The sequence below is a fragment of the Schistocerca piceifrons genome, unplaced genomic scaffold (assembly GCF_021461385.2).
Source record: "Schistocerca piceifrons isolate TAMUIC-IGC-003096 unplaced genomic scaffold, iqSchPice1.1 HiC_scaffold_2510, whole genome shotgun sequence".
Lineage (NCBI taxonomy): Eukaryota > Metazoa > Arthropoda > Insecta > Orthoptera > Acrididae > Schistocerca > Schistocerca piceifrons.
The window spans coordinates 2,645,088-2,658,684 of NW_025728455.1; positions in this window are offsets into that span (position 1 = coordinate 2,645,088).

Consider the following 13,597-nt stretch of genomic DNA (forward strand, 5'->3'; position numbering starts at 1 on the left):
ATAGCATGGATAAAGGAGGGGTTGCCGTTTACAAAAAAAAAAGGATGTAAGTACAAAACTGTAGAAGTACGCAAATTCTGCATTGATCAGCACTTTGAAGTTTGTGCATGTAAACTAGAGATAGATAATGTAGTGTTGATGTTAGCAACAGTGTACAGGTCCCCATTAGGAGATTGGGAGCTAGTAAAAAAGTTTGACTACCTATTACGCTGTCTGTCAGCCAAAAACAGGAAGTTGTTAATCTGTGATGATTTCTATGTAACCTTTCTAACCAGTTCAGATGGGAAAAGTGTAAGTGTTATTAATTGCATATAACATAGAATCAGCTATCAATTTCCCCACACATATAGCTCAAGGCAGTAGCGCTCTAATAGATAATGTATTTGTACAGCAAGAGGGTGTAAAACTAACACATGCTTTCACATTGATAATGGATTATCAGCCCATGATGTACAATTGATTAAATTAGAAAATACAGCAAGGTGTACAGTTCAGAAACCATGAAATAAAACTGTACGGTTGCTCAACCCAGTGTTTATTGAGCACTTCAGAGAAAATTTAAGAAATGTTAATTGGGGAGATGTGTATAACGAGCCAAATGCACTTGTGCCCGGGCGTGGCCCGTGAGCTGATGTCTTGGCCACCCCATTTCTACACTCCTCGTTTCTTTCGTAATTCCTACAAACACTAACACATGTACTCGTACTGATAAATAATTAAAATACAACCTACTGGTCAATTTTGATTAATGGGTATTGGGCCACGTTCCATAGCGTATTTCTGTGCCAAAGACTTCGTCCCCTAAATGTGGAGGCACCACCAGAGGCAATAAACAATGACACAACACTTAACTTGTGGAGAGAGACCTATCCGAGATTTCAATTCTGATGTATTCTAGAGCTTCCAGCAGATAATGGCAACGCTACAATGCCCATGAAATAATGAACCTACTGCAGAAAAACTTGCGTTGTATTACAACCACGAAGGTACAGTGAGATTAAAAGCAATTTCTCAAGATCAGTACTTAGGGTAACGCATCAGCTAGTAAAAGCCTCTCCGATTTCTCTCACCAACTAGAAATGCCTTACTACATCAGAACTGGTCCCATCAAGATTGTGTGGTATACCAAAAATTCACAAACCTGTCATTCCATTAAGACCAGTTGTTAGCGCTATGGACTGCTCGACAAGCGTGACTGCCAAATACCTGGCCAGTCTTCAACAGACCTCTGTAGCAAAAAAAGACGTACAAAAGGTTCAGTTCATTATACAAAAAATAGAATCCTTCATGTCCATCAGATATTAGCCCATTTAGACGTTCTATTACTGCTTACTATAGTTGCTCTTAATAAAACGACGTCACATATGGAATTTACACTCTTAGACAAAAAAAGGAACACTCCGTGAAGGAAATATCCGGAAGGTACAGAAAGTAGTAGTTGTGCTGTACATGAGCACACAAACAAGTGAATGACTTCTTCAAGAGGGAAGCTTAACAAGTTAAGTAAGTCCATAATGCGTCCTTATGTAAGCAATTTTTCATCTTGATATTTATTGACAGAGTTGTTGGATGTCTCGCTGAGGAACATCATGCCATATTTTGTCCAAATTCTGCGGTAGATCGTCAAAATCCCGACCTGGTAGGACGTCCCTGCCTATATCGCTCCAATTATTCTCAATTGGGAAGAAGTCTGGTCACCTTGCTGGCCAAGGTAGGGTTTGGCAAGTCTAAAAACAAATAGTAAAAACTCTCCCCATATGCAAGAGGGCATTATTTTGGAAAAAAAGTTAGCCAAGAATGGCTTACCTTGAAGGCAGCAAAACGGGGTGTAGAACAGCATAGACGAACTGCTGTGCTGTAAGGTTACCACAGATTAAAACCAAAGAAATCCTGCTGTGAAAAAAAATGACACCCCACACTATCACTCGAGGTTGTCAGACGATATGGCGGACGACAGTAAGATTGGTATACCACGACCATCTGGGGCATCTCCAGATGCGACTTCGGCCAGGAATCTCATTGACTGGAACAGTCTTCTATGATGAGCCTCGCTTCTAATTGAGCCCCAATGTCCAGCAAAGATGTGTCTGGAAACGCCTTGGAAACTTGGGGGGGGGGGGGGTTCCAACCTGAATGTCGCCCGCCATGAAGCCCAACAACCGAGAGTGATGGTCTGGGGTGCCGTTCACTTTCATAGCAGGACCACTTTAGTAGTCACCCACACAGCAGAGCGGTACGTCGACGATATTCGATGTTCCACGTCCAGTTTTGTTGTCCTTCATGGCAAGCCATACTGACATTACGTATCAGCAAGGTAATGCCCGCCCACACACACAACGAGTGTTTCTATTGCTCGCCAAACATACCTTGACTGGGAAGGGCGCCAAACCTCTCCCCAACTGACAAAGTTTGGGGCACACCAGGCAGGGCCCTCCAACCATCTCGGGGTTTTCATGACTTAAGCTGCCAGCTGGACATGATTTCGGACGATGTCCCTCAGGAGGACATTCAACAGCTCTGCCAGTAAATGCGAAGCCGAGTAACTGAGGCGGACCAAAGTGTTACTGACTTCGCTCAGTTTGTGAGGCTCTCGAATAAATCATCCAGTTTTCTGAAACTGTATTCATTACAGGAAACACACTCAGCACAGTTACAACGGAGCTCTATATGTAAAACTGGAAGGAATAGCTCATCAGCCCAACAAGAAAAATTACTATCGTTGGTTTTGTTATATTGATGACACTCATACTTCGTTATATAGCCTCATGAACAAAAAGAACTCAGACTTTCTAAACTTTCCGAATGATATTAGTTATAATATAAAATCCAGTATAGAAAAAGAGAAAGAAGAAATATTTTAAAATGTACGGCTACTTAGAAAATCCACAGATGTTAGGCACAGAAGGTCTGCAAAAACCTCACTCACACATGTGGATACATTCACAAAAATTCCAGTCATTGTCACAAACTGAAAAGAGCGGTAATGAGAACATTGGTGGGCTTGGCTTAAATAATGTGTCACGAGAGGAGTTGGAGGAACGCTCCGACCATTTAAACACTACTTTCAGAATAAATGATTAATCTGAGAAAGAGATAAATAGGGCAATAAGTCCATAAAGGTATGGAGCTTCTCACGAAGAAGAAACAAAGATTTACTCCCATTCGTAAAAGCAGTCACGGTTCACATGATCAGAGTACGAGGAATACATAGTATTGATGCAGTGTTTATACCAATTACGAAAGAGCGTGAATGTTTCGAACACTGTAAAGAATGTACGGCCAGCACTTGCCACAGGAGGAATATATAAATTGTCTTGCACACACAGTGAAGCACACATGTGTAGTACAAACAGAAGAGCAGTTGTCATCTGCGAAATAGCAATAAATCGGCAGTTGCAGAATATCCACTCGGACCAGGGAAACTAAAAATTCGTCTCTGCAATACAGAACCAATATTACTGTGCTTGAATTTACAGAGAGGGCATTCAAATACCAAAGCACGAGAGCAACTTTAACGGAAAGAAGAATGAGAGAAATTAGACGAGCTGCTGGCCTCAGTGCTGAATACAGAAAGCAGCGCCAAGTGTTCCCCGGCAGAAGCTCGACAACGCACGCACTCGTGACTCTGCGCTCTTAAGCAGCCGTCAGATGACATCACAGGGATCCGGAGAAACAGTTCAGCTTGTAGAGTTTGTAGAAGTTTCAAACTGCTGCCAGAGCCTTTTTAGCCTCTGAAGATGTCTCCAGCATTTGGAGACGGAACGTTAGAGACCTTTCCATTTTTTTTTTTTTTTTTGAGCCATCTGTCTTCTCATTCGTTTGATGTGGTCCACGACAAATTCCTCTCCTATGCCAACCTCTTCACCTCAGAACAGCACTTGCGACCTACGTCCTCAATTATTTGCTGGATGTATTCTCCAATTTCGTACCATGGAAGTCATTCCCTGATGTCTTAGCAGATGTCCTATCATCGTGTCCCTTCCACATATTCCTTTCCTCTTCCATTCTGCGCAGAACCTCCTCATTCCTTACTTTGTAAGTTGACCTAATTTTCAGCATTCGTCTGTGGTACATCATCTCAAATGCGTTGATTCTCTCATTTTCCGGTTTTCCTACAATCCATGTTTCGCTACCATTCTAGGTTCTGCTCCAAACATACATTCTCAGAACATTCTTCCTAAAATTAAGGCCTATCTTTGATACTAATGGACTTCTCTTCGTCAGGAATGCCTTTTTTGCTGGTGCAAATCTGCTTTCGATGTCCTCCTTGCTCCATGTGTCATTGGTTATTTTGCTGCCTAGGTAGTAGAATTCCTTAATTTGATATACTTCGTGACAATTAATCCTGATGTTATGTTTATCTCTGTTCTCATTTCTCCTAATTCCAATTCCTTTCGTCTTTCTTCGATTTATTCTCAACCCATATTTTGTACTCATTAGACTGTCCATTCCATTCAGCCCATCATGTAATTCTTCTTCACTTTCACTTTCAGGATAGCAATGTCATCAGCAAATCGTATCATTCATGCCCTTTCACCTTCAATTTTAATCCCACTCCTGAACCTTTCTTTTATTTCCATAATGGCTTCATTGATGTACATATTGAAAATATGGGCGAAACACTACATCCCTGCCTACAACCTTTTTAATCCGAGCACTTCATTCTTGGTCATCCACTCTTATTGTTTCCCTCTTGGCTTTTGTACATATTGTGTATTACCTGTCTCTTTCTACAGCTTACCCCTATTTGTCTCAGAATTTCTAACACTTTGCGCCATTTTACATTGCTCAACATCTTGTCCAAGTCGACAAATCCTATAAACGTAACTTTATTGTTCTTTAGTCTTGCTTCTATCACGGACAGCAACGTCGGAATTGCCTCTCTGTTGCATCTACCTTTCCTAAGGCCAAATTGATAGTCATCTAACTCATCCTCAATTTTCTTTTCCATTCTCCAATATGTTATTCTTGTCAGCAATTTGGATGCATGAGATGTTAAGCAGACTGTTCGATAATTGTCGCACTTGTCAGTTCTTGCAGTCTTAGGAATTGTGTGGATGATATTTTTTCGAAAGCTAGATGGTATGTCGGCGGACTCATACATTTTACACACCAACATGAATAGTCGCTTTGTCGCCAGTTCCCCCCAATGATTTTAGACATCCTGATGGAAAGTTATCTACCCCTTCTGCCTTATTTGATCTTAAGTCCTCCAAGCTCTTTTAAATTCTATTACTGGATCTCCTATCCCTTCCAAATCGACTCTTCTTTCTTCTTCTATCACATCAGACAAATCTTCCCTCCTCATGGAGGCCTTCAATGTACTCATTCCATATATCCACTTCCTCCTCCTTTTTTGACGGTGAAATTCCCACTGCACTCTTAATACTACCACCCTTTGCTAACAATTTCACTCAAGGTTGCTTTGACTTTCTTATGCGTTGACTCAGTCCTTCCAACAATCATTTCTTTTTCGATTTCTTCACATTTTTCAGGCAGCTATTTCGTCTTGGCTTTCCTACACATCCTGTCTATTTCATGCCTCAGTGACTAGCCTTTCTGTATTCCTGAATTTCCCTGAACATTTTTGAACTTCCTTCTTTCATCATGGGTAATAAAAGAAATACTTCAGTTATTTATTTTAATTCCCATGGTTTCTTTGCAGTTACTTTCTTTGTATCTATATTTTTCTTTCCAACTTCTATTATTGTCCTTTTCAGAGATATCCATTCCTCTTGAAGTGGACTGCCTACTGGATTATTCCTTGTTGCTGTATCCATAGCCTTGCAGATCTTCAAGAGTATCTCGTCATTCCTTAGTACTTCTGTATCTGACACATTTGAGTATCGATTCTTTCTGACTTATCTCTTAACCTTCAACGTACTGTTTATCATTACTACATTGTGATATGAGTCTATATCTGCTCCTGCGTATGCCTTACAATCCACTATATCATTTCAGAATCTCCTTCGGACCATGATGTAATCTAACTGTTGTTCCCCATATCACCCAGCCTTTTCCAATTATACATCCTTCTCTTGTGATTAAGAGTATTCGCTATTACTAGCCGAAGTTTATTACAGGACTGAGTTAGTCTTTCTTCTCTCTCATTCCCTGTCCCAACCCCATATTCTCCAGTAACCATTTCTTCCACGTTTTCTCCTACAACTGCATTCCAGTCTCCCACGAGTAATGGAGTTTCATCTCCCTTTACGTACTGTATTACCCTTTCAGTACCTTCATATACTTTTTCTGTCATCTTAAGCTTCCGACGTTGGCATGTAGTGTCTGAACTATCTTGTGGGTGTTGGTTTGCTGTCGATTGTGATAAGCTTAACTGTATCACTGAACTCTTCACTGTAACACACTCTCTGCTCTACCTTCCTAAAGAATCCTACTCCCGTTATACTGTTTTCTGCTACTGTTGGTATTACCATAATAGCAGCCCAAACTACGACAGTCCCGCCCCACAGCAGAACCCATGGATAGAGACCTGCACCGGTGCCTGGTCACCTACACAGCCTTGTACGACGATCCCCAGTCGACGTTCGAAATCTGTACTCGCCGGTGAACACAAGCCCACTCCACTGATCCAGGTTCCGTTTCACGTGTCCCCTTAGACAATTTCTTCGCACTCCAAGGTCCCAGGTAGTTGTTTATTGTTGTTCGTAGTTGTCGCCTAGTGATCACATTCATCGTGTGAAACTGGCTACTTACTGACTGTGTCGACGAGCCTCCGAGTTGACACCAAACTGAGGGAGTACTTTTACAGATAGAGGCTCCAACAAAACACAAGTGGAACTGAGACCACAAAGTTCTACCTCCATGATACAGAGGCACACAGGCAGTCATATGAGCCCCTGGATAGGAACAAAATTTCCTGCAGCTACTTCCTTAATTACCTTAGTGTATCCCTCTTCCTGTCACTGTCATTTATGCAGCACTGCGCGGACCTGTGAAAGTCGTTTGGTTCTATTCTAAATCAACTGCACTACATTCCTGCAAAAAACTGGGGAGCAAATGTAGACAAACAAAACAACACCGCAATTTCTGTTGGTTATTGAGCTGTCGCATATTGTGCTAAAGCGTGGGAGAATGGCACTCATACAGTTAAGACGTAAGGAGCCATGTTGACTCTTAATGACATTGCTACAACAGCTCCCACTTACGGGGTTGCATGTTCAGTCCAATTTTGTCCCTGCTAATCTCACAATCAAGGATGCCAAGGTACTAATTCCTAAGACAGGGTGCAATAAGTATTCAGTCCAACTGAGTAAGGTAGCGCAGTATGATCTTTCTTGTCACGAAAGATCAAGATTCAACCTCATCCAAACGGCACAGGAGAGACATGGCAACGTCTTGAAAACGTGGTATTATAGTGGAGGTGCTGCTCGTGACTATGGCGCCAAGGAGCAGACGGTGAGCCATGTTGTGGGGGAGCGGCCACTCCATGCCTTTGAAGGCGGTCTGCCGTGCTTATCCAATCATAGTTCTGGCTGCATGTTTGTATGCGAATTCTTGTATTTCATCAGAAACGATCAGTTCACCAGAATATGTTAGCAGACTCGCATAGCAGCCGTAATTTACGGAACAATTCCTGTGTGACACCTCGATTCGTCTCTAATGGGCTGTCGACCTCTATCAATGGGAAACGTAAAACCTGGAGAGGGGAAAGTTCAGTTTAGTTTTGACTATTCTAGTCTACAAAATACAGTCAAGTTTCAGAATATCATCTGTCACATAAGCTGACTCCATTTTATTTTGAAAGGTTGAACAACATGGAATGGAACGTGACAGCGCTGCAAGCGGGTGACCTGAGGCATCATATCCTGTCCCAGTCAGCGCATGCTGTTCGGCGCATCACAAGAGCCACGGTCGGCAGGGTGAGATGTCAGAGGTGGCGTCGTGTTCAGTTTAAATGGAGGAATAAACCTGGTGAGTATATTATTTGGAAGTTCGTTATTGTTAAATAAAGCGTAATGTGCTCATTTAGGTTTTCTATAAAAACTCTCGTCGAAGTTAATCAACGCATGGTGATGGAGCTGCACCACATTTGAAAATTCTGTCCTAATTAAAGTGCACAGAAATAAAAACATAAGAACTAAATAATAATCACACTGGAGAAAAGAAACAGTTACCTAATCACAACCGATTGCATCTAACAAGAGAAGATGACCAACCTGGTCTCACATACAAAACGCTCACTTGCAAGGTGTGAGCCCCAGCTGTCTATGTCGCGCGGAGATTTGGGCCACGATTATGACTGTATGCAGTTAAGACCTTCTGACCACATAGCTTTTCAACGCTCGTGTACCACTTGTTTCTGGCACGCTCCGCTGCGTTCGCCCATTGTCGGAGCTCGAACTTCTGTGCGGTACGGTGAGTAAGAGGTTCGCGTTTATAGTGCCGGTGAACCGACAAGCGACAGTGAGGCACCTCCAGGAGCAGTATACAGTGACGGTCAAAGTGTCACGTTTAAACGTCAAAGCTCGCGACAGTTGTGACCGGTAAGCGTCGTTATATGTGGCTATTCGACTACCTCTTACACGAGGCAAAAGAAACTCTATGAGCGTTTCTTTGTGCTACTATTTGTACCTTGCGATTTAGTTGCGGCAGTCATAGAGAAGACCCGTTAAATGGAGAGAAGAATGATCTGTGTGTGTGTGTGTGTGTGTGTGTGTGTGTGTGTGTGTGTGTGTGCGTGTGTTTTATAAAAAACTGCTGCAGAATATGTCCTAAAATATTGCTAAACAGTGTTGACCATATATGCGCATGGCATTGAAATACTATCTGCTCATATTGCTTACCCGTTTCTCATGTTAAATAACATGTGTTCTACTTGAAGAACAAAGTTTCGAAACACATGGGGCAGACGTGACCGGCTCCACGCACGTCTTCCCACACTTGCGACATGAAGCGGGTCTGAGGGCTCTGGACGTCACCCCGCTGCACAGTACTCTGGACTCGTGCATCAGGCAGCTGCAGCGGGGCGGAGCCAGTGGCAGGCAACCTGCACCTACAGAACTTTAAAAATTCTGCATTCAAGACGTCTAAAATGAGTATTATCTTAAGTATGGCCATTTATTTTAAGAGAGGACGGGTGTTTGGTATCTAGGGTTGAGATCTTGCAAGTGTACGTTTTTCTCCTTACAAAAGAAGGTCCAGTTAGTTATGTTTATGTGGAAGGTTACAAGTAGTAAACATGAAGGTTGAGGACAGATTTCATTCGATGTCAGATAAGGAGAGATCATGCTGACACAGCAGTAGAGCACACCGCCTCTAGCCTCGACAAGGGCCTGAGTTGGCCGACAAAAAGAGTCCACGAGTCTCTCCAGTTGTGTCGTGTTCAGCTGACGTCACTCAACAGGTCCCGTAGAGCCGCCAGACCGCAGCGACGTTGAGACCGCCGCTGTCCACACGCTGGTCGCAGACATTTGCTGTGAGGCTGAGACCGGATGGCTTAGCGGGCATGTCGTGATGCGGCAGGACGGCTGAGTGTTCGGCCGTCCAGCCAGGAGCGTGTCCACGTGGCCTGTGAACACGGCTGCTGTCTTGGGAGCGTCCCCAGGGCACTCAGCATGAAGGTAGCGCACAGGTCCGGATTAAAAAATCACTACGCGATGTGATGCGATATAGACTGCTCGCTCACTAAACTTCAGCACAGATCTCTGACACGTGACGTTTTAAGACTCCCGTTCATTGTCGTTGCGATAAAAGTGACAATGCAGGAAGGTACAGTAACTTTTCCGAAATTTTTAGACTTTTGATGCCATACGCTACAGAGCGTACGGGGATCCACTACACGATGCCAACCCCAGCAGAACAGACACTAAGAGTCGCAAGAAACGACAGAGCCCGTGTCCTTAGAAATAGTGTAATGTGCGTTATAAGAAGTAGCGGAATTTGGCACATTGTGTACATTTATTTACTTCTTAATGCGTTTATTCCACCTGATAAAATTAAGGCATTAGTCCACTCTCTTATATATAACCTGACATCTCAATGGGTCAACATTACGACATGCGAAGTACACGAGCAGCTTACGGTGGTGATAATTATATTAGTTCTGCTAATAACAACAACAACAACAACAATGGAGACACATAAGAACACACGTTTCTCTTGATGGGACATGCACAACTGTTGATACACATCCCAGTGATAAAATCAACTGCTGATGTACAATTTTGCAACTGTAGTATGTTATGCTTTATATCAGAATACACATACTACAAAAATTGTAGCTCTGCATCTTTAAGTTGACTTAGATGTAAAACAGTGTAACTGTTTCAAACTGTGGATGCATTACTTTTACATGTTTGTTCGCCTTTCTTTTAACAAATTACATAATGATAAAAATATCAAAACTTCACGTACTGCAATTACACAACATTATGGCTTCAGTACAAACAGTCATGATTGCACACGACGTTTGGCCTTGGAGCGGAGTGGAAGAGAGGGGAGTCGCTTTCTCTCTCCCTCTGTCGCTCTTTGTTTTCTTTGTTTTAACTCGCAACCGTCGGTAGCTACAGAAACCTGTCGCTTCCCCACGGGAGGTAGGCTTCGAAAAGGATCGAGGCACAGGAAACTTCCATCTGAGGTTACGTCCTGGCGAGACTCTTCTTAATACTCGTACATCTGTATTTAGGGGAAGAATTGTCCGATTATCTATGTCTAGAAGTCGAAATCTATCGTTTTCTAAATCCTGCTCTTCGATTGTGTGGCACACCTAGGGCCAGACATAAGCTCAGATGTCAGTTGAATTGCGATGAAGAGTGGATTGAAGTTTAAGAGAATGGTCTGGATGAACAAAATGCGGAAAGGAGTGGGACACTAAAGTGCAAAGCAATCACGAAATTCATTTGAATTTCTCTTGGGCTGTAGATATTACGTTGATGAATACCACACAGGCAGTTCATTTGAACAGAAATGGACACCTATGAAAAGGGCATCGTAGAAATTGGACAAACAAAGATAGATATAAGGAGCTAACGGAAAAGAAACCTTGGGAAACAGAAAAAGCACAGCAATTGATCAGCAAATCATTGGCGAAAGTGTCAACCAAGAATTATTGAAGTTGGCGTCTAGAATATACGAGAATGGTGGAATACCATTAGACACAACCATGAAGATAAGAGCAGAAACTTGCAGGCCTATCGCACAACTAGCATAACACCTCATGTATGGAATTTGTCGACAGGACTAATATATACAGAGGAATGGAAAAGATAATAGAGGATATGATAGGTGACGATCATTTTGACTGTCAGAAGGCTAATAGCATGAGAGGGCGGTACGTCTGATATTGTGACTGATGAGAGAAACAAAACTTGGAAAATAAAATGGCCACATTCATAGACCCTATAGACCTAGAAAAAGCATCTGGAAATGTAAACTTCTGCAAGATGTTCGAAATATTGAGAAAAATGGGAGTAAGTTGCAAAGAAATATGGGTGATACGTACAAGAACCGAGAGGAAACAATAAGGTTGCATCTTCCTACCAAAGCGTTTGGTATGTTCCATTCTTCACCGATTCTGCTGAGAACCTCATCATTTTTTCTTTTATCAGTCGATCTAATTTTCGACATTCTTCTCTAGCACCACATCTCAAACGCTTCGATTCTCTTCCGTCCCGGTTTTCCCACTGTCCATGTTTCACTTTCACAGAATACTGTGCTCAAAACTTAAGGAGTAGATTTTGGGAAAGTCACCCAGAACTGTGGGTCAGGGGAAACTTACTGTACGAGATGAGAAGGGAAGACTAATTGTTGAGGACTGCATTGGACGAGATTTGAAAACCTAAGAGCTTAAGACAAGGTGATATGCATGACAGAGATTACTGCTAAAACATTGATCACAAGTTATTAAGAGTGAGAAGGTAAGCACATTGTACATAACAGAGGTGGGATGGGGCGGTGTAAAATAGATGGGAATGACAATGAAAGATGCAGGAAAGGGTAGTTACAGTGATAAAAAGCTGGATGGCGAGAACCAAGGACACGTTGTAGAGTTAGTTCTCACCTACGGAGTCCTGAGATACTGGTGCCTGGGGGAGGAATCCAGGTGGTGAAACAGGCGCTGGGGTCACGAATGTCACGTCGTAGACCATGCTCTGCAACAGGATATTGTGAGTTACCAGTATATACCCTCAGCCTATGCCCATTCATCCTAATTGATAATGTGATGGTAGTCATGCCTATGTAGAAGGCTAAACAGTGTTTACGCAGTAGCTGGAATATGACTTGTATCTTTTCGCAGCTGGCTCTCCCTTTGATAGAGTATGTTTTGCCAGTTACAGGGCTATTAGAGGAGGACACACTCTTGTTAACTCGAGATCAATGTTTTAGCAGTAACCTCTGTCTTGTATATTACCCTATCTTCCACCTTTAAGCTCCCTGGATGCGGTCCCCAACATTCCTTCTCATCTTGTACGGTAAGTCTCCCCTTTTCCCCCTTTTCCTAGACCTGTCCAGTCCTTTTCCTTAACCCTTCTTCCTTCCGTTTCAACCCTTTTACCTGCAGAAGGAGCCACTGGCTCCGAAAGCTTGCCAATCACAACAGTTTCTATGTGTGTTCTACCGCTGCTTCGTGAGTCGATTCTTTTATCTGTCCTATTAAATAATTTTATCAATGATTGTTTGATTTCGTTGTTACAAAACTGACAGTTGATGTTAGTTGACTTCGTTTGGCCGTGAACATCCTCTTTGAATGTTCTTCTCTACTCTTTTATGTTCTCTTTCATTTTTCCATTATGAGTTAGTTTGTCCTTGGTTAAAATGGCTCTGAGCACTATGGGACTCAACTTCTGAGGTCGTTAGTCCCCTAGAACTTAGAACTAGTTAAACCTAACTAACCTAGGGACATCACACACATCCATGCCCAAGGCAGGATTCGAACCTGCGACCGTAGCAGTCTCGCGGTTCCAGACTGCACCGCCTAGAACCGCACGGCCACTTCAGCTGGCTACTTTGTCCTCAAGGTAGCAGAATTCTTTCAGTTCGTCTTGATCCTCGTCTACAATTCTGACAAGTTGAACACTGATCTGATTTCTGCTAGACATCATTAATTTAATCTTTCTTTGGTTTAGTCTTAATTCATAGAGTCTACCCATTAGATTGTTCATTCTACTCAACATCTCCTACTGTTACCTCTGACTTCCATTGAGAACAGCAATGACATCAGCTATTCCTGTCACTGATAACCTTTCAAATGAATTTTAATTCCATTTCTGAACCCCATTTTTAATTCCGTCATTGCTTCTTCGATGTACAGATTGAATCGTAGGGGCGATTAGATGTATGTCTTTTACCTTTCCTAACCTAATCTGTTTGTTATTGGTCTTCCTACTTTATCCTCTTGTTTGATGTACAAATTGCACGTAACCCTTCTTTCCCTAGAGGTTACACCTACTTTCCTTAGAGTTTCGGAAATCCTGCAACATTTTAAATTATCGTACGATTTTTATCTAACTACAAATCCTACGGACATGCCTAGATTTTCCTTAAGTCTCGCTTTAATCATCAATCGCCAACTGAGAAGTCCTTCGCTGATGCCTTTATCTTTCCTAAAACCAAATTGATCGTCATCTAGTACTTC